Source organism: Danio aesculapii, chromosome 9 (genome assembly GCF_903798145.1).
Source record: "Danio aesculapii chromosome 9, fDanAes4.1, whole genome shotgun sequence".
NCBI classification, from domain to species: domain Eukaryota; kingdom Metazoa; phylum Chordata; class Actinopteri; order Cypriniformes; family Danionidae; genus Danio; species Danio aesculapii.
The window spans coordinates 54,504,763-54,526,960 of record NC_079443.1 but is presented as its reverse complement, the minus strand read 5'-3'; the positions used below and the strand labels follow the sequence as shown (position 1 = coordinate 54,526,960).

General features: G+C 37.9%; 1 protein-coding gene across 1 annotated transcript in view; it reads right to left on the bottom strand.

Moving 5' to 3' along the window:
* The window catches only part of nlgn4xb (neuroligin 4 X-linked b), a 51,435-nt gene extending 35,439 nt beyond the window's left edge, over window positions 1-15,996 (bottom strand). The window contains exon 1 of the mRNA XM_056466006.1: window positions 15,763-15,996. The gene's annotated coding sequence lies outside the window, so the exon portion shown is untranslated. The remainder of the gene's footprint in view (window positions 1-15,762) is intronic.
* Between the last annotated feature and the right edge of the window lie 6,202 nt (window positions 15,997-22,198).

Genomic DNA, 22,198 nt, shown 5'->3' with positions numbered 1-22,198 from the left:
TAACTCTCTGAAACTGACCCTTTCAGGCTTTGATCCTAATCGTGGTGTTTTGGTGACTGTCGCTTTAAATGCAAATGAGATTGTGCTCTTTCTACAAGAGGGCGGAGCTACAGACGCCTGCATAGCTACAGATGTAAAACAGCAGTGTGTGTGTTGTCAGTGCTGGTCAGGTGTGCATGTGTGCTTCAGTGTGAGTGTGTGCTTCATGCTTCTGTCAGTCTATGTTAGTCCTGTCGATGCTTCATCTAAAACTCCACATCTGTAATCCTCTTAGTCTATTGGCCCATTTCCACTGAGTGGTACGGTACGGTACGGTTCGGTTTGGTAAGCTTTTATAGCCGTTTCCACTGTCAAAAAGCGTACCGAACCGAACCGTACCGTACCACTTTTTCGGCACCCTTTCGAAAGGGTACCAAACACGAGAAAGGGTACCAAAAGGCAGAGCCACACGCGCAGCTGAACGCTATTGGTTTACAGAGATACGTCATTCGCGTACGCAACAAGCCAGAATGAAAACAAAAAACCCGCCATGTTTAAATTACACAGCGAGACATTACAGCGGAATTATAAATACATATAATAACGAGCCATGGTCGACCCGGGCTCAAACAAACCTTGTCGTCGTCTTGATGGACAGCCACAAATCCAAGAAGAAGAGCAGATTTACCCTGTGCCCTGTAGTTTATTACGAGCCAGTCTGAGGCGCGAAGCGGTTTCGCTTTCTTGCTTGCGCTCACGCGCATCTAACATTATATCTGAAATAACAAACTTCTTGAGCTGATGATAATAACCTGCGCTTGATTATTGACGAGCTTTTGAAACCCGATCCTGTCAGACACTGACAAACGCGAGAGTAAAGCGTGAAGAAACAAAGGAGAAGCCGGAAAAAAAGGAGCACATTATTTTTCAGCAAACATCAACAAAATGCCATGTATAACTATTATCTTCACCTGTTGGACTAACATGAACTGGGAATGACGGAGTTACTCTCTAACAGAGGCTACATGTGCTGCTGAAGCTTACAGACACAGATGAGAGGTTTACACTGACTGTAGGCTATATGTTGTGTTGTTTTGAACCTAAATACTGACGAAATGTCTGCTATGTGTAGTTCTTCTGTAGTTGGTAACATATCGGACACTGTAAGGGTCTGTATGTGTTTATATACATGTTCATTTATTTAGTTATTTAATATAATTACAGACGTTACAGTAGGCTGTTTCGCACTGTCATCTCATGTTCATAGTAAAGTTAGTAATAAACATTATACAGAAGTATTTATGTGTGTAAAGCATCTGTGTTGTGAGAAGTGCTGCTCATATGATATGTAAGTGACCCGTACAGCTTTATTGTAGACATTTCCTCCAGTGAGAATGACGTCGACTGAAACTCTCGGTCATACACCACGCCCACCAAAAGGGTACCCTTGTTAGTGGAAACGCAAGCCTGATAAAGGTGACCTGTACCAAACCGAACCGTACCGTACCGTACCAGTCAGTGGAAACGAGCCATATGCTGACATTATCTTCAGCAGCTCAAACACTAATGGCTAATGGACAGATGGCTGCTTCTCACTCAGGGCTGCTGTTTATGCTAATTTATTTGGTGGTGTGCACAAAAACTAAACAAGAATAATCCTTTATTCAATAGTAATATATCAGTATTATGTGCCTGTAAATATTATTAGTGTGAAAAGGAAGACAAGGTTTTGGCATCATAGTGCCAAACCCCATTCCCCATCACCCCCCCCCCCCCACCTCAGTGTTCATTTTACAAAATGCATGTCAAAGTAAGTTTTTGTAGTAATAAATATTTCATAAATATTTCATTGTATTTGCACACATATACACTCACCGGCCACTTTATTAGGTACACCTGTCCAACTGCTTGTTAATGAAAATTTTTAATCAGCTAATCACATGGCAGCAGCTCAATGCATTTAGGCATGTAGACATGGTCAAGACGATCTGCTGCAGTTCAGAGCGAGCATCAGAATAAGGAAGAAAGGGAATTTAAGGGACTTTGAAAGTAGCATGGTTGTTGGTGCCAGACGGGCTGTTTGAGTATTTCAGAAACTGCTGATCTACTGGGATTTTCACGCACAACCATCTCTAGGGTTTACAGAGAATGGTCCGACAAAGAGGAAATATCTAGTGACAAAAATTTCTTGGCACACTTTGAGCCCATTAGTACCAATTGAACACCACAGCCTGCCTGAGTACTGTTGCTGACCATGTCCATCCCTTTATGAGCACAGTGTCTCCATCTTCTGATGGCTACTTCCAGCAGGATAACGCACCATGTCATAAAGCACCAATCATCTCAGACTGGTTTCTTGAACATGACAATGAGTTCACTGTACTCAAATGGCCTCCACAGTCACCAGAGCTCAATCCAATAGAGCACCTTTGGGATGTGGTGAAATGGGAGATTGGCATCATGGATGTGCAGCCAACAAATCTGCAGCAACTGTGTGATGCTATCATGTCAATATGGAGCAAAATCTCTGAGGAATATTTCCAGTAGCTTGTTGAATCTCTGCCATGAAGGATTAAGGCAGTTCTGAAGGCAAAAGGGATCCAACCTGGTACTAGTAAGGTGTACCTAATAAAATGGTCAGTGAATATATATATATATATATACAAAATTATTCACCCTCCTCCAAAATTTTTTTTAAACATTTCTCAAGTCATATTTAATGGATTCAGGAATTTCTCACAGTATTTCCTCTAATATTTGTTCTTCTGGAGAAAGTCTTTTTTGTTTTATTTCGGCTAGAGTAAAAGCAGTTTTTAATTGTTTTAAAGCCATTTTAAGGTCAATATTATTCACCCCCTTCAGCAATATTAGTTTTGGATTGTCTCCACAACAAACCACTGTTATACAATGACTTGCCTAATTACCCTAACTTTACCCTAATTATCCTAGTTAAGCCTTTAAATGTCACTTTAAGCTGAATACTAGTGTCTTGAAGAATATCTAGTCTAATATTATTTACTGTCATCATGGCAAAGAGAAAATAAATCAGTTATTAGAAATGAGTTATTAACACTATTATGATTAGAAATTAATGAATAAAATCTGCTCTTATTAAACAGAAATATAAAAGAACTCAAATTCAACAGGAGAACTCCTAACTGTAAATAATGATGGTGTGAATAAACACTGTACATTTCGATTTCACACAAGCTCAAAGCATGTATTTCCAATGAGCCTGTGCTGAAAGAAGGACAATAAAATATGGAAAAACCCAATTAATCCAAATGAATAATGAACTGATCAGTGCACGGAGCCGCATTCACAAAAGCAGATTCAGCAGATTCACTCCTGCATTTCAATGCTTCTTTCTCTCTCTCTGTGTGTGTGAAACACTGCGGCACAACACAACACACTCGCTCGCAGGTAACGAGGCTGTGAAAAACACACTTCGCTTTGTATTCTCACTCCATTAAGATGAATGAGATGTTGATGGAGAACGTCCAGGCTGTGTAATAACACCAGGCCGTATAAATCTGCCACATTCATCTCTATATGCTGAGAGCCATTAACAGCCAGACATCAGCTCATCTGAGAAACACACACACACACACACACACACACACACACACACACACACACACACAAAACATGCGTTTTCCTTCAGCTTAGTCACTTATTTATCAGGGGTCACCACAGCGGAATGAACCACCAACTATTCTAGCATATGTTTTATGCAGCGGATGCCTTTCCAGCTGCAACCCAGTACTGGGAAACACCCATACACACTCATTAACACACACACACACACACACACTATGGCCAGTTTAGTTGATCAATTCCCCTATAGACCATGTGTTTGGACTGTGGGGGAAACCGGAGCACCCGGAGGAAACCCACGCTAACACGAGGAGAACATGCAAACTCCACACAGAAACACCAGCTGACCCAGCCGGGACTCAAACCAGTGACCTTCTTGCTGTAAGGTCACAGTGTTAACCCCTAAGCCACCGTGCCACTATACACACAAACACTTTACATCAAAAAACACACACACACACACACACATGCAAAACACACACAAACACTTTAGAGCACAAAACACACACACAATACTGGAGACTAACACACGTTTTGAAGCAGAACTGTGGAAATGCTGTTGAAGGCAGAATTATGAGCGCTCTTGTGAAGTTTTAGTTTTCAAATATTTCTCCAGTGATGTTTAACAGAGATAGGTTTTTAAGCATGATAGTTTTAATAACTAATTTCTAATAGCTGATGATTTATTTTTAGCTTTGCCATGATGACAGTCAGGGGCAGACTTAGTGATTTGGGGGTAGGGATGCAACGATTAACCGATTTCACTATTAACCGCGCTTTAATTCGTCATGGTTAATTAATCACAAGGCTTCTCAACACCGTGATTCTGCACTTAACTGCTGCAACTAAACAAAGTTACACCATCTGTGCGCTAGTTTAAAGTTCTGAATTGTACACAATACGCACACACACTAGATTAAAGGCTGACTTTAACTATGGCGGAGGCTATTAACTGAATGCTGTTCTTATTTCCCGTCTTTTGTGCGCACAAGTCCATTATTTTCAATGGAGAGACGTGGCTTGAGCACACATATTAGCAGGGACGTGCTTTTCCAGGCGCTCCAGGTTAAAAGAACGCAGCGAGCACAGCGCAAGTCACGTGACAAGGACTGATCGATCAGCTTCATACTTTATACGGAATACACACAGATTTCTACTCCAACGAGAAAACAAATATGAAATAAAAATACCAAACAATTGACTAACATAGCTGATCAGCAGCCTCTGACTACATTTGTTCTCTTTAAAAGGGAAATACTTCGCTAATATGTAGCTTAGATTCACATTAGACAAGTATAATGTTTTATTTATTCTTATTTATTTATTTATCATTTGTTCGGTCATTTATTTTCAGTGTTAAATTATTACTTATGTTTAAATCAAAACTTTTTAGCACATATTTTTAAGTCCAAAGAGAACTGAACTGTTGTTTGTTTTTATTATTATTATTTTGTGCTGTATTCATTGGTTGCTGAGCAGCAATAAATAACACTTTCAAATATAAGGAGTTTTCAAGTGATTTACTAAACTAGTTGTGTTTTGAAATCAATGAATGCATGATAATCATGATAACCCTGATTATTCCTCAGACTATAATCGTACAACCTAAATCATTAAGATCCCTATTTGGGGGACGTAAGCAATTCCAGGTATATAGCCCTAGCATTGAAACTCAAAACACTCTCTTTCTCCTTTTTTCTCTTTAGATTTGGGTTTTTTTGTAAATAAGCTGCATGTAAAAATATATTTGAAGTGGAATCTTATTAGAATAAACAATAAATTCACAAATAAAAGCAAGTTCACAAACAAAGCACAGTTAATTAGCTTTATTTGTGATTTTAATATTTGCATGTGCAGCACGGAGGGAACGTTCCACTATTCATGGGGACCCCCCGGTTTTAAAAGAAGTTCATTCATTCATTTTCTTTTCGGTTTAGTCCCTTTATTAATCCGGGGATCGCCACAGCGGAATGAACCACCAACTTATCCAGCACGTTTTATGCAGCGGATGCCCTTCCGGCCGCAACCCGTCTCTGGGAAACATCCATACACACTCACTCACACACTACAGACAATTTAGCCTACCCAATTCACCTGTACAACATGTCATTGGACTGTGGGGGAAACCGGAGCACCCAGAGGAAACCCACGCGAATGCAGGGAGAACATGCAAACTCCACACAGAAACGCCAACTGACCCAGCTAAGGCTTGAACCAGCGACCTTCTTGCTGTGAGGCAACAGTACTACCCACTGCACCACTGCGTCGCCCTTTAAAAGAAGTAATAATTTTAAAATCTTAATGGTTATAGACAAGTTTTAAAACATATGTTAGAAAATGTATAGAAGAGCTATATGATTAATGCAGGCTTCGTTGTATTGGTCGGGGCGCCCTAATTCACCGGGGCCCCAAGCGGCTGCTTACCTCACTTATTAGTTAAGTCTGCCCCTGATGAGCACATAATATTAGACTAGATATTCTTCAAGATACTAGTATTCAGCTTAAAGTGACATTTAAAGGCTTAACTAGGTTAATTAGTAAAGGCATTATCACAGTCATATCACCCTGCAGCCCAATAGCAGTTACTCACTGAAGCTGAGCAGGGCTGAGCCTGGTCAGTACCTGGATGGGAAACCACATGGGAACACTAGGTTGCTGTTGGCAGTGGTGTTAGTGAGGTCAGCAGGGGGTCAACCTGTCCTAATGCCCCAGTATAGTGAAGGGGACACTATACTCTCAGTGAGCGCTGTCTTTCGAATGAGATAAACCGAGGTCCTGACTCTCTGTGGTCATTAATAATCCCAAGGCTTCTCTGGTAAAGAGTAGGGGTGTAACCCCAGTGTCCAGGCCAAATTGCTTCCATCGGCCCTTACTCATCATGGCCTTCTATTCATCCCCATCCACCGAATTGGCGGTGTCACTGTCTCTACACTCCACCTATAGCTGGTGTGTGGTGAAGTACTGAAAATTTCATTGCCCTGTTAAACACTTTGGAACTATTCAAAAATATTATTAAATCTTTATAATATTTGGCAAAAATATATATGCACATGCATAGAAAAATAGTATCTTTAAACCCTAAAGTCCAGGATCACTTTAGTTAAATAAGGCATTTCAGTTCAGAAGTACAAATATGTAAATATATAATAAATAAATATGGATGTTTACAGTGTAGTCAAAAATAAACTATTATTTTACTTTGCATAAATGTTCTTTCTCAGTCTTTTTGCCTTAATTTCAGTACCGATATTAAGATTGTGAGATAAATATTTAATGGAGAAAGAAAATGACTGTAAATACTGTCTTGGTTTATTAAAAAATAAATAAATAATGGCCATTGAGGCAAAAACATTTTAAGCATAAATACAAAAATCAAATGAAGGAATCAAGATGAATGAAAATGCAAATTAAAGCTATGTTAATGCTTGTTTTCATGAGCAACATTAAACTTAATGAAATTTAAATATCATAATTTAAAATAAAATACCAATAATAGTAAAACTCAGCGCTAACAAATACATGTTTATAATCCAGATAAATTCTCAGAGAGCAGGACAATGCAAATGACTTCTTTATCAATTAGTTGAGAAGCAAATAGAATATACATATATCTTCTTTACAACAAAAAAGTATCAAATTTCTGCTTAATATTGTTATGATCACCAGCAATCAAGCAGTTGCAGATCACTGGAGAACTACAATTTGGCCACTGAACTGAACTACAACTCCCTACAACTCACACCTGCCACAGCTGACAGTCATTTGGACAGACAAACTGGCTGCGTCCACTACTCAGTAGGTATGGCATTTGAATTTAAATGTACTACTCTGCCATTAGAATAGTACTACATCAGACATTTTGTCATCATCACATGACCTACTCACGTCAGTTGCATCGTTTCACTCCCATTCATGAATTCTCTCGTGGTGCATCATGGGATAGTTTAGCATCTATCCGATGCGCACTTCAGAATCTCGCCGGAGGTAGTAGGACATTCGGGTACTTCTCACATACAGATTTTCTAATTCTATGAATTCAGACATACTACTCGGCTCACATACTGTTTTTAGCGTACTATATAGTATGGAAGTATGCGATTTCGAATGCAGCTGCATACACACACAGCTGAAACTGATGCTCACGGATTACATGGACTAGTTATTCATCTTAGTTTCACATACACATTGCTGAGTCTTGATGTTTTCCCAAACAATTACAAAGCATTTTTTGTGTTTGTCTTGCTGTTTTGACCCTTTGCTTAGTTTATTGTTTCCGTTGTCTCACCGCCTGTCCTGACCATTCACCTGTTTCTTACTACGCATTTTGGATTACCTTTATGCTCCTGTTTTGACCATTGCCTGCATGACTTCTCTTAAATAAACTGCACGTGGATCCCCACCTCCGTTGTCCAGCGTCCATCCGTTACAAATAAGACAAAAAAGTCTGCCCTTTAAAATACATGTACTTTTTTCTGAACCCATCTGCTGATAATTGTTCTTTGAATAAAACCTTAATGTTTTTTCCTCTATAAAATAAGTCTTAATATCTGCAAGTCATTTTTGCTTCACCAGTAAATATATCATATTTATTAGACAAATAACAAGTCAAAAGTACTGAGGAATAAATAGTTGTAGCGTACAAAAAAGCTAAAGCTAAATCTCAGAAGCTTTAAACTTTGTTATCAATCACATAAAGTTTAAGTTGTGCATTTATTTTGCTGCTTTTAAAGAAAAATGACAAACTACTGGTGAACTTAAATGCTTCAGATCAAATGAAATGCTTTACATGCTGTCAGAAAACATCAGCTCTGTGCTAAATCAATTTACAGGAATATAATGTTCTCCCCTTTACTTTCTCATCAGCCACTCAGAGCCAGAAAATACTCAACTTTTAATTCGTTTTCACAGAAAAGCGTGAGCAGGCGAGTTTGGACATGTGGCTGTTTCACAATACAGACATAAATAAAAATGCTGCATCTTTACAGTGACTCTGCTCAGACCACAGAGTGCATTTTTAATTTGTGTTTGCGTTGTAAGGATTTGCAGCGCGTGTGCTGTCAAACTGATGATGATGTTTCCTTCATTTGCAGCTGTTTTTCTATTTGCATGTGTTTCGGCCACCGTACAAATCCATTGTCCCAACAAACATACGTAAAACTGTGCAGTGATAACCCCTTAACATGAAAATGACATATCATATGATTACTGATCTTTAACACTTTGGTAAACAGATTTCAGCTTGGTCTCATTTTAAAGAAGACACTAGGTCAGATTGTAGCTGAAATGAAAAAAGTTTTAAAAAGTTAAAGAATACAAAAAATTATACGCCTTTTTCATTCATCCATTTTCCTTCGACTTAGTCCCTCATTTATCAGGGGTCACTACAGCAGAATGAACCGCCAACTATTCCAGCATATGTTTTACGCAGCGGAAGCCCTTCCAGCTGCAACCCAGTACTGGGAAACACCCCCACACACACACTCATACATTCATCAATTCAGTTTCTGTAGCGCATGTGTTTGGACTGTGGGGGAAACCGGAACACCTTGAGGAAACCCACACCAACACGGGGAGAACATGCAAAGTCCACACAGAAATACCAAATGACCCAGCTGGGACTTGAACCAGCGACCTTCTTGCTGTGAGGCCACAGTGCTAACTACTGAGCCACCGTGCCACCCCATGTGTCTTTATGTTTATGAAAATACTAAAACAATCAATGTATAGTTTAATATATTACATAAAATATGTATTTATAAAACTTGTTTTAGCTCAAATTTGACAGAAAATCTAAGTTATATATAGTTATATATGAGTTAAATATCTCAACAATTTATATTCCGAATTTGAAGTTGATATCTCAAAAAATGAGCGTTCAGTGAGATTTAGTTTGGGTGCAGTACCAGACATGACCACTAGACATTCAGTTTCCATTGGTGACCATTTGGGGGCGCCCCTCATACACATGATATGAAGCATATTTTTTCATGCAGCTCAACTTTTAATTTGTTTTTTACAGAAAAGCTTGGACGAGTGTTTCACAATACAGACAAAAATATAAATACTGCTTATTTAAGCACATTCTTATGAGCAAAAATAAAACAAAAAATCCTTGGAAATTTAAGACAATGATCATTTGCTGAATATTAGAAAAGATTACTACTTACAGACAGGGGCGTTGCTAGACAAAGCTCTACTGGGGCACACACACCCTTCCTCCCACCCCCCTCAAAAAATAAAAAAAATAATTAAATAAATTGTATATATATATATATATATATATAATGAAGCAATTACAAAACAAATATTTATTATAAATAAAAGTATTAATGTTATTATACAATTATTACTCTAAATAATCTTAAATTTAACTGAAAAACAACGTTTAGACACAACTGCAGTGATACTAAGATCATATAAGTAATCTTTTGCATGAATATTAATTTTATTTGGATGAAATTCTATAGACAATTCTATAAAATACAAAAAAAGATGTTTTATAAAATTATCTGTTGTCTTAGACTTGACACATGGCAGAGAATAAGGTTTATTAAGTCTTTACCTCCCTGATTCGTCATCGCTCCTTTCTGCTTCATACAAAAAACATCTATCAGGAGGCATGCTTAGTCAGATCACCATCATGTGGTTTAAACTTCAGTTTTGTCGACTTGCAAAACAAAAAAGGCTGTTACGCTAGTTTTAAAACGCATGAGCGGCGTGTGAGCAGCAAGTTTTTTTTGGCGTGCAGATTAACTACCGGGACTCGCATTGGGAGAAGAGCAACGCGTGCGAGAGGCGCGTGGGTTCTCTGCGCACACACGACGATGCGTCAGTTCACTTTTAGTGAACAGAGAGAATAACGTCTTTATTTTGGAATTACCACTCTTAACAAATACACCTGCATATGAAGTAAATCATATCTCAAAGCATTTAGTGGGGCATTGGCGATTTTTACTGGGGCACGAGCCCCAGTAACTTGGGTCTAGCGACGCCCCTGCTTTCAGATGATCTTGATTCTGTTTTTTCCTCCATTTATTTATAGATTTTTTATTATTATTTTGTTCTTCAATTTTGTATTTATTTGTTAAATGATTAGTTTATTTATTTTAGTTTTAATTGTTTATGATGCATTTTTTCCATGGTCTATTTTTGCTCTATAACCTATGGCACAGCGCCTTTCAATTTCCCTTTTAATTAAAGGTGCAGTGGTGATTATCTTCAGAAACATGTTTTGTTGTGCTGATGTTGAAAGTCTCTTCACAGTCCAATAGTAATGATTCAAGTTAAATAATCTTAATATGTGTTTTTATTTTGTGGCTGAGGCATAAAACAACAACAAAAAAAAGGTTCATCCCATTAAATATTGTCAGGCTGATCAGTAGCCCAAACTGTCTGTCAGCAAATGTAGATTTGTACAACTGCGCAGCCGTTCACGCAGACAGATCTGCTATGTACACGAGAGAGAGAGAGAGAGAGAGAGAGAGAGAGAGAGAGAGAGAGAGAGAGTGACAGCAGTAAAAACAAAAGCTGAATCAAAACTGTTTAAACTCCGGAATCAATATTAGAGTGAGTTTTGCACGCTGGAGGAAGGACGACACCATGGCTGAAGTATTTCTGTCAGACAGGTCATGTTCAGTTTTAAACTTAATCACGCAGAGCTGATGTAGGTTGTGTTGTTATGAATGGGTTATATGCACAGAAGTGTTGTTCAGCCACTGAAATCTTCCGGCGATAGATTGATCTGACTATTTTCAGTTTCATAAGGTCCTTTTACAGCATCGATAATGTAGATTTATATTTAGTTTAATAACAGAACATCAGTAAATAGCACTATTCCAGCCTGATCTCATGAGGAAACGTAATTTTTTCACGTTTTGTCAGTTTAGTGGCTAATTCGTAAGAGTTCAGTCGTACGAAAATGTACGATTTTAAAAAGGAGGCACCAAACCCCACCCTTAACCCCAACCGTCATTGAGTGATGAACATATTGTACTAAATTGTACGAATTAGATCGTACAAATTCCTACGAATTAACCACTAAATCAAAAAGTTATTAATTGCCGTGAGATTGTGTTGGCTATTCTGCCTAGCCTACTTTACTGAGCTGAAGTTTTTATATTCACGTTGGTTCACTGTTGAACAATAGCAGCCTGTGATGCGCTCCCTATATTGTTCACCGCTACTCTGAATATTTGGTCTGAAATAGCATGTCAGTATGGCTTAGTAATGAGTGTAATTCCTGCACGCCGCCGGCCAAACACTCAACATACTGTAGTGGCTTTAGGACAAAGCATGTGAGAGAGTGAGAGCAGCGATCCTTGCATACATGAAATATTACACATTATGACGAGTTCGGCTGCAACACAACTGAAACCTGCTAGATAATACAGCTGTTCATTAGGAATTGTAGTATTATAAAGTTTTATAACTGGCGAATAACATGATCTAGTGGGTCTCTGTCATCTTTAATGTGCGCGTTCGTGACTTCAGGAGGTGTGGCTTTGGACAGCAGTGAAGAGACTCGTTCATTCATTTTCTTTTTGGCTTAGTCCCTTTATTAATCAGGGGTCACCACAGCGGAATGAACCGCCAACTCATCCAGCATATGTTTTATGCAGCGGATGCCCTTCCAGCCACAACCCATCACCGGGAAACACCCATACACACTCATACACTATGGACAATTTAGCTTACCCAATTGAACTGTATCACATGTGTTTCGACTTGTGGGGGAAACCGGAGCTCCTGAAGGAAACCCACGCCAACAAGGGGAGAACATGCAAACTCCACACAGAAACACCAACTCACCCAGCTGAGGCTCGAACCAGCGACCTTCTTGCTGTGAGGCGATTGTGCTACCTACTGCGCCACAGTGACGCACCAACGAAGGGACATTTTTTTTAAAGATATTAATAGCATTTTGGTAGATCACCTACTGCACCTTTAATAGTATCGAGTTAATAGTAAGAGTTTGACAAAAATGTCCATTAATTATCATCAGAACTCTTTCATCTTCACCACCATCCAATACGCTCTGAAAAATGCTGGGTTGTTTTATTATAATAAAGACAAATCCAAAATTTAGGGTTTTTTTGGTTAGCACTGTGGCCTCACAGCAAAAAGGGTCGCTGGTTCGAGTCCCGGCTGGGTCAGTTGGCTTTTCTGTGTGGAGTTTGCATGTTCTCCCCGTGTTGGCGTGGGTTTCCTCGGGTGCTCCAGTTTCCCCCACAGTCCAAACACATGTGCTATAGGGGAATTGATGAACTAAATTGGCCGTAGTGTAAATGAGTGTGTATGGGTGTTTCCCAGTACTGGGTTGCAGCTGGAAGGGCATCCGCTGTGAAAAACATATGCTGGATAAGTTGGCGGTTCATTCCACTGTGGCGACCCCTGATGAATAAAGGGACTAAGCTGAAGGAAAATGAATGAATGAATGCATTTTAACTTAACGGTTGGGTTTGTACATGTTTAACCCAATATTGGGTTACAGCAACCCAGCATTTTTAAAAGCAGACAAAGTTGAGAATTATGGAAATACAATAAGTAGATGTACTTGCAAAGCAGCACACAGACTGATTGAATGTGTGGATAATGACAGATTTTCATTCCCTTTTAGACCTGTGCTGATGCTCGCTGTGCTTTATTTATTTATTTAGTGTGTGACACTTTTAGAAAGCATCAGAAATGGCTGGATATCCCTGCGGGCGGCTTTTAAACCATTTCTGAATGCTGAAGCCGTTTCTCCATGTTATATTTTTGTGTGTGTGTGTGGGTGTGTGTGTGTGTGTGTGTGTGTGTGTGTGCGTGTGTGTGTGGATCTTCTCTTGTGGACACAGTTATCATTAATGATGCACCTGTAATTCATCAGACCCGCTCAATCAACACCCGCTGCAATGCACATCATCAGACAGCAGTTACCACACACCAATGCTGATCTGCAATCAGGCAAATGCAGCATACTTTAAAGTGATGCTTTACTGATTTAATGCTGAGAATGGGAAAAGGACAGAGTGAACTAGTGGCCCTTCCAGATACAACCCAGTACTGGGAAAACATCTCCAACATTGGGTTAATTGTTTAATTTAAATGACACTTTTCAACACAATGGTTTGGTTTGTCCATATTTGACCCAACATTGGGTTACAACAGTGCAACATTTATAAGAACGTATCATATGCACGTAATGTTTCTTTAATATGTCAAAACAACATATTTATTCTGAGCTGTCCTTATGAAATTATATTAAAGAATAAGTGATGATACTAAATGTGATTCAGTCATCAAATGGGTCAAATCTACACTCTAAATAGGTTGGGTTGTTTTAACCCAAAGCTGAGTCAAATATGGACAAACACAAAGGTTGGGTTATTATTTCAATTAAATTTTAATTATTAAATTTTAATTTTCCTCGGCTTAGTCTGTTATTTATCAGGGGTCACCACAGCGTAATGAACCGCCAACTTATCCACTATATGTATTTTTTTATGCAGTGGATGCCCTTCCAGATACAACCCAGTACTGGGAAAACATCTCCAACATTGGGTTAATTGTTTAATTTAAATGACACTTTTCAACACAATGGTTTGGTTTGTCCATATTTGACCCAACATTGGGTTACAACAACGCAACATTTATAAGAACGTATCATATGCACGTAATGTTTCTTTAATATGTCAAAACAACATATTTATTCTGAGCTGTCCTTATGAAATTATATTAAAGAATAAGTGATGATACTAAATGTGATTCAGTCATCAAATGGGTCAAATCTACAATTTAAATATGTTGGGTTGTTTTAACCCAAAGCTGAGTCAAATATAGACAGTCTGAAATGTTGGGTTAACTTTTTTATTGAAATTTAATTTTGAACCCAAAAGATGGATTTTTTCTATTTTTGACCCAGCGTTGGGTTACATCAACCCAACATTTTTAGAGAGAGAAAAAAAAAAGATTTCACATGACAATGAATATTTTAGTGCCAAACTGATCCTAAAATACAACAAAAAATATGGGGTTATTTAAACACAAATGGGGTAAAATATGGACAACCCGTGTTGGGTTAAATAAAACGATGGCTTAAATGAAACATTGTTTTATTAATTTGAAAAAAAAAAATATTGAATGCAGCAATTTTTCAACCCTAACTTTGGTTGAATAAGCCAGCATTATGTAACATGTGTAGATGTTTAATATGTCAGCAAATGATTATTATTCTAAACGTTCAAGACTAGATGTTTACATGTTTATAAACATAAAGACATAAACATAAAGAGGTCATATCTATATATATATATATATATATATATATATATATATATATATATATATATATATATATATATATATATATATATATATATATATATTCATATATAGAGAGAAAAGTTGATTAACCCACTGTAGCAGGATGAGAAATCCATGTCAAAACAAGCAACCACATGTAATCAATACATCTGAAGCCTCTGATCGCAATACTCGGATCTTTCTAAACCATTACACCTCACGCTTTCCTCCAATGCCATATGTCTGTTCTCCAATATACTGTTTTAATCATGAAAACATGGCTGAAAAGTGGTGATGCACCAAGAGCCTCTAGAAAGGCTGTCCTCCGTGGTCAGCACAGACCTCTCAGACACAGAGCACTGAAATAAATACTCATTTTCTCTCTCTCTGCTGTATCTAATCATTCATGCACAAGATAAGGCGGTTTTACATACAACACACGAGCAGGTCTGTGCATTCAAGCACAGGCCGATCCAGAAACTCGCCGAGCTATTATTGGGGTCCTCGAGCATCATCGAAACACCTCAATAATCGAAATCACAAGCAAAACCCTGAGATTGAAGATTGCAGAGCCAAAAAATAAAAATCCAACAAGATTGAAGATGTGCGATTGATGCAGGCGTGTTAAAATGGGTTATTAAAGCGCTGTGGGATCTTACCTGCGTGCTCTGCTGTCCTGCGACTAACAGCCCGAATAAAACACTTCTTTATGAGCTGCAAAATGAAAACGGGGGCGTATTTTCGACTATAGCGTTGATTTTTTTTCTTTCGTCAGTGACTCACGGGGTCGTTAAACCTCCTATATATCTATATATATTTATGATGAATGAAAATCGGAAGGAAAAAAACGCACATGATGCATATGCAAAGCAAGCGCAGATATCAGACGCAGCTGATGCTTACCTTCACCACAGCAAAAAAAACCTTCAATCCAGGAGACGATGGTGATGAGGAGGAGGAGGATGAAGAGTAAGAGAAGCCCGTCGGATGCGGACAGATCTGCAGACCTCCAGCAGACACGCGAATATCCCGCGGAGAAGCGCAGAATCCTCGCCGGCTGGGTCGACTCCTGCTCCGGGTTTGAGTGTCTGCTTCCCTGCTGGAGCTGGAGCGGCTCTGCGTTAGAGATCCAGAGAAGTTCAGACTCTCAGCCTTCACAAGACTGATGATGATGATGAGCGCGTTTATCACAGATTACACACACACACACACACACACACACACACACACACACACACACACGCACACACACACACACACACTGTGCATCATTCACAGGCGGTTTTACAGCAGCCAAACTGAACTGGAAAACAGACTGAAATTTGAATGTGAGTCAATGCACGGACATTAGGATCCCTTTAGTCGTGTTAAATGGATAAATCACACACAACATGCAAATGTGGCGTATTTTATTCCTCTGTGAAACACGCAAGACAATATTTTGATATTAAGATGCGTTCTGCCCCGACAATGAAGGTCAATGGGACTACAGTAAACGCTGGGTCGTTTTAACCCAGGGTTGGCTTATTTTAACCTAATAGATGGACATTGGAAAAAAATGTATTTATTTATTTATTGTTAAATTAATAATTATAATTGTTATAATATAAACATTAGACTTGTTAGGGTTTGTCTATTATTTGACCCAAGACTGGGTCAAACCAACTCATTATTTATTAGAGAAGACTGCAAAAGGAGTAGTCAAAAAATATGTAAAGTCTAAAAGTCAACCAATATCTGAAAGTCAAAAATGACCCAATGATGCTTGTTGGAATTTCAATTAAAATTTGAATCTGCATTCAATGCATCAACAGTTGTAATCGATGCATAAATCAGACTCAATATGAAAATTTGGTGTATTTAGGTTTCTTCAGTGGAACGCATTATACTATATTTGGATATTAAGATGTGTTTTGCCCATATAGTGAAGTTCAATGGGACTCTAGCTAAATGGTGGGTCATTTTAATCTAATATATGGACATTGGAAAAATAAATAAATATTAGACCCAAATGTTACAGTTTGTCCAATGGGTCAAAAAAATCCCACATCATTTAATCTAATGAGTCAACAAATATCTAAAAGTCTAAAATGAGCCAGTGTTGGTTTGTTTTAATCCAGCATTGGGTTATTTCTACCCAAAAAATATGGAGTTGAAAAAAAAGAAAAATTTGAGTCAACTGTTAGGGTTGGTCCAATATTTGACCCAACACTGAGTTAAAAAAAAAAAAAAAACATTTATTTGAGAATAAAACATGTGTAGGTACAAATATGTAAAGTCTAAAAAAATGTAATAAATACAAAACATCTACAAGTATGTAGTCAACAACAACCCAATGCTGGAAATCCAACTGAAATTTAAATATGGATTCAAAGCATCAACAGGAGACTACAATCCTACAACTGCTGTGAATACAGTATTAAACTGCTGTGACTACAGTATTAAACTGCTGTGAATACAGTATTAAACTGCTGTGAATACCATATTAAACTGCTGTGAATACAGTATTAAACTGCTGTGAATACAGTATTAAACTGCTGTGAATACCATATTAAACTGCTGTGAATACAGTATTAAACTGCTGTGAATACAGTATTAAATGCATAAATCACACACTAAATGATAATCTGGCAAATTTACTTTTCTTCTGTTGAACTCAAAAGGAAATATTTTGATATAAAGATCCGTTTTTCCCATATAATGAATGTTTTTAACCCAACTGTTTGGGTTTGTCCATTATGTGACCCAACATGTGGTCAAAATAAGCCAGAATTTATTAGATAATACAGCAACTCCAAATATGTAAAATTTAAAATACATGAGGTATTTCAACACCAATTTTGGGCAATTTTTGGCCAAACCCAACTGGTAGATTCATTATTTTGTCAGATTTATGAACCAAATTTTACCCAACAATTTTGTGATGTTTCATTTCTTGTGGAAGGAGGTATATTTATATCAAGATATGTTTTGCCAATATAATGAAGATCACTGGACTCTAACTAAATCCTGGGTCATTTTTAATTCAGCACTGTTTTTATTCAACCTACATTTGGGTCAAATATGGACATAGGGGTACATTTAAATTGAAAAACTAACTTAATGTCTATAGTTTACCCTGCAAATTTACATTGAAATAACACAACCAACAAATAAACTGGAGAGTAAATTCCTCCATAAATACAGTATTACAGTAAATGCATGAATCACACACTAAATGAAGATACTTTAATAGTAAGATGCATTTTACCCACACAATGAAGGTCAACGGGTTGGGTCGTTTGGTCCATTTAACCCAACATTGAGTTATATCAACCTAAATGTGGGTCAAATATGGAACATAAGGTTACGTTTAAATTAAAAAACAATGTCCATATTTTACTCTTTAAATGTAGGTTCAAATAACCCAACCAATAAAATAAATAGAGATTAAAATCCTACAACTGCTATTTACAGTTTATTTTACTCTGTAATTACAGAATAAAAATCACAAAACACACTGAGTCATAATCTGCTGCATTTCAATAACACAAGAAGGTCAACATGTTGGGTCGTTCAGCCAACAATGGGTACTATCAACCTCAAATATGGACATAAGGTTACATTTCAATTGAAATGAACGTAATGTCCATATTTTACCCTTCAAATTTAGGTTGAAATAACCCAACCATTAAATCAAATGGAGATTAAATTCCTACATAAATACAGTATTAAATGCATCAGTCACACACTAAATGAAGATATCAAGATACTTAGATATTAAGATTTATTTAACTCATACAATAAAGGTCAATGGGTTGGGTCGTTTGATCAATTTAACCCAACATTGTGTTAGATCAACCTAAATTTGGGTCAAATATGGACATAAGGTTAAATTCAAATTTAAAAATTAACCTAATTGAAAATTGAAATAACCCAACCAATAAATTAACTGGAGATTAAATTCCTACAACTGCCATAAATACAGTATTAAATGCATAAATCACACACTGAATCATAATCTGGCACATTTACATTTCACAACAAGGTACTTTGATATTAAAATGCATTTTTATTGTCAACGGGTTGGGTTGTTTAGTCATTTTAACCCAACATTGGGTTATACCAACCTACATTTGGGTCAAATATGGACAGAGTTACATTTAAAGTTAAAAATGAACCTAAAGTCAACATTTTTACCCTGCAAATTTAGGTTGAAATAAATTATATGGAGACTAAAATATTAAATATTTGACATATTTGACATATATACTTCTACATATTAAATGCATGAATCACACACTAAATGAAGATATCAAGATGCTTTGATATTAAGATGCATTTTACCCATACAATGAAGGTCAACAGGTTGGGTTGTTTGGTCATTTTAACCCAACATTGGGTTATATCAACCTAAAATATGGACGTAGGGTTACGTTTAAATTGAAATGAACGTAATGCCCATATTTACCTTTCAAATGTAGGTTGAAATAACCCAACCAATAAAATAACTAGATAATAAAATCCTACAACTGCTGTAATTACAGTATTAAATGCACAAACCACACACCAAGTCATAAATCTGCTGCATTTCAGTTACACAAGATGTTAAGATGCATTTTACTCTTACAATGAATGCCAACATGTTGGGTCGTTTGACCATTTTAACCAAACACTGGATCATATCAACCTCAAATATGGACATAGGGTTACATTCAAATTGAAATGGATGTAATGTCAATATTTTACCCCGCAAATTTAACTAATAAATGAACTGGAGAGTGAATTCCTACATTAATACAGTATTAAATGCATAAATCACACACTAAATGAAGATTTCAAGATACTTTAATATTGAGATGCATTTACCCATACAATGAAGGTCAACGGGTCAGGTCACTTGGTCCTTTTAACCCAACATTGGATTATATCTACCTAAATCTGGGCAGAAAATATATAACTGTTAGAATCTGTCCATTATTGGACCCAACGTTTACACTGCAAATAGTGACAAATGTCTGAAATACAACATCTGAGCAGTGAGAAGCACAATAATGCCTTATTTTCTGATAATTTAATAACCCTAGAGTGGATCATTCCTCTATGACCCTAAACACACAGGACTGTATTGTGTGTGAGGTGAACAGATGCACTTCATCTGACCCAGAAGACGCCCGCTCTGCTCTGACTGATATGTCATCTGGATATGACGTTTGGTAGGACGGTAAATTAGATATTGACCCAGCTGCAGGCTGATATAATCTGTGTCTGGACAGATGAGTGCATATGTCACTACGACCAGCTGATATTCCAAACCCAGCACACTGCAGGAAACCAGTGCCATTCACCTTTGGGTCACAAGGAAATGCTATGGACATGCTGAAATAGAATAATAGGGAAAATTTTAAGTCCTATGCTTTGAAAAAGCTTCTTGTTTCAATGCAAATAGCATATTATAACCAGTAGATCAGTGATATATGTATGTATATGATTTACAAGGCTGTTTAGTTTTCTGCTTTATTTTTTATAAACGTTTGTTTTCTCATTTAGGCTGAATTTGTCAGGTCTAAAGCATGCTGTAAAAATGTGATATATTATTATAATTCAAAATAAAAGTGTTCTGTTAACATATATAGTCAAGAGTAATTTATTTCTGTGATGTAAAGCTGGATTTTCAGCATCGTTACTCCAGGCGTATTCTCTTATTTATCAGGGGTCGCCACAGTGGAATGTACCACCAACTATTCCAGCATATGTTTTACACAGCGGACACCCTTCCAGCCGCAACCCAGTACTGGGAAACACCCATATACACTCATTCACACACATACACTATGGACAATTTAGTTCATCAATTCCCCTATAGCGCATGTGTTTGGACTGTGGGGGAAACCGGAGCACCCGGAGGAAACCCACGCCAACACAGGGAGAACATGCAAACTCCACACAGAAACACACACTGACCCAGCCGGGACTCGAACCAGTGACCTTGCTGTGAGGCCACAGTGCTAACCACTGAGCCACTATACCACCCTCTCTTTACATTTGCCTGTTTCTCCGCAGCAGAAGTTATCATTGTTGTTAAAATTGTTAAAAAAGCACACAACAAATCATAATTCCTTACATTTATTTAGCGCTTTTCTGGACACTCAAAGCGCTTTACACATTAGAGGGAATCTCCTCATCCACCACCAGTGTGCAGCATCCACCTGGATGATGTGACGGCAGGCATATTGCGCCAGACTGCACACATCAGCTGATTGGTGGAGAGGAGAGAGAGTGATGAAGCCAATTATGATATGGGGATGGTGAGAAGGCCACGATAAACAGAGGCCAGTGCAGATTTGGCCAGGACACCGGGATTAAACCCCTACTCCTTTTTCCAAGGACATCCTGAGATTATTAATGAGCACAGAGAGTCAGGAGCTCAGTTTAACATCTCATCTGAAAGACAGCGCTCACAGAGCAGTGCAGAGTCCCCATCAATATGCTGAGGTGTTAGAACCTACACAGAGCGCCGCATGAGCGCCCCCTGCTGGCCTCACTAACACCACTTCATTATTTTACAATCCCATTTGCTGAAACGATGACAGAAATACTCCAGGATGGTGTTATCCAGACTGTCAGAATGAGGAAAACAATAGTGTGAGACTGGTTATAGCAGCCAGAAGAGAGAATAATCTCAGATTTACCCCCATACACACTGTATTACACACCTCACAAGTGCTCATTCGCTTTCTGTAATGTGATGCAAAGATGACATAATACACACATAAATGCATATAAATGTTCATACGTTTTGAATAAAATCTAAGTATTAAAGGGTCACCTATTTTACCCCTTTTTTAAGATGTAAGATGAGTCTTTTGTGTCTCCAGAACGTGTCTGTAAAGTTTCAGCTCAAAACACCCATCAGATTATTGATTATACTTTTGTGAACACGGTGGACCAATAGGAGCAGTCTTCAGACCGACCGCAACTTGATGTATGAGTGCGGTCCCCCCCCGCCCACCGTATTGATTGACAGCTGCGTATTAACGGTAGTAATGCGTATAATCAAATCAACAAGACAGGACGTGCGCACAGCAACCGGGAATTCAAGAGTTCACACTGAGCTGATGATTGATTATAAAGCTTGTTTGGCATGGGAGAGAGCCCTGAGCTCACAAGATCCTCGAGCCCGGGGCTCCCTCCCGTTTGCAAGGCGAGAGGGGAGTTTGAGCTTAGGTAGATCTGGAGAACTCCCCTGCTGTAGTAGCTAGTGAACAGACAGTGATTGCTCTTAAGAGATAACTACTTACTAGGAGCATGTCTATGGTGCTAATTTGGATTAGTCAATTAAGCTAAAGTTGCATGTTTT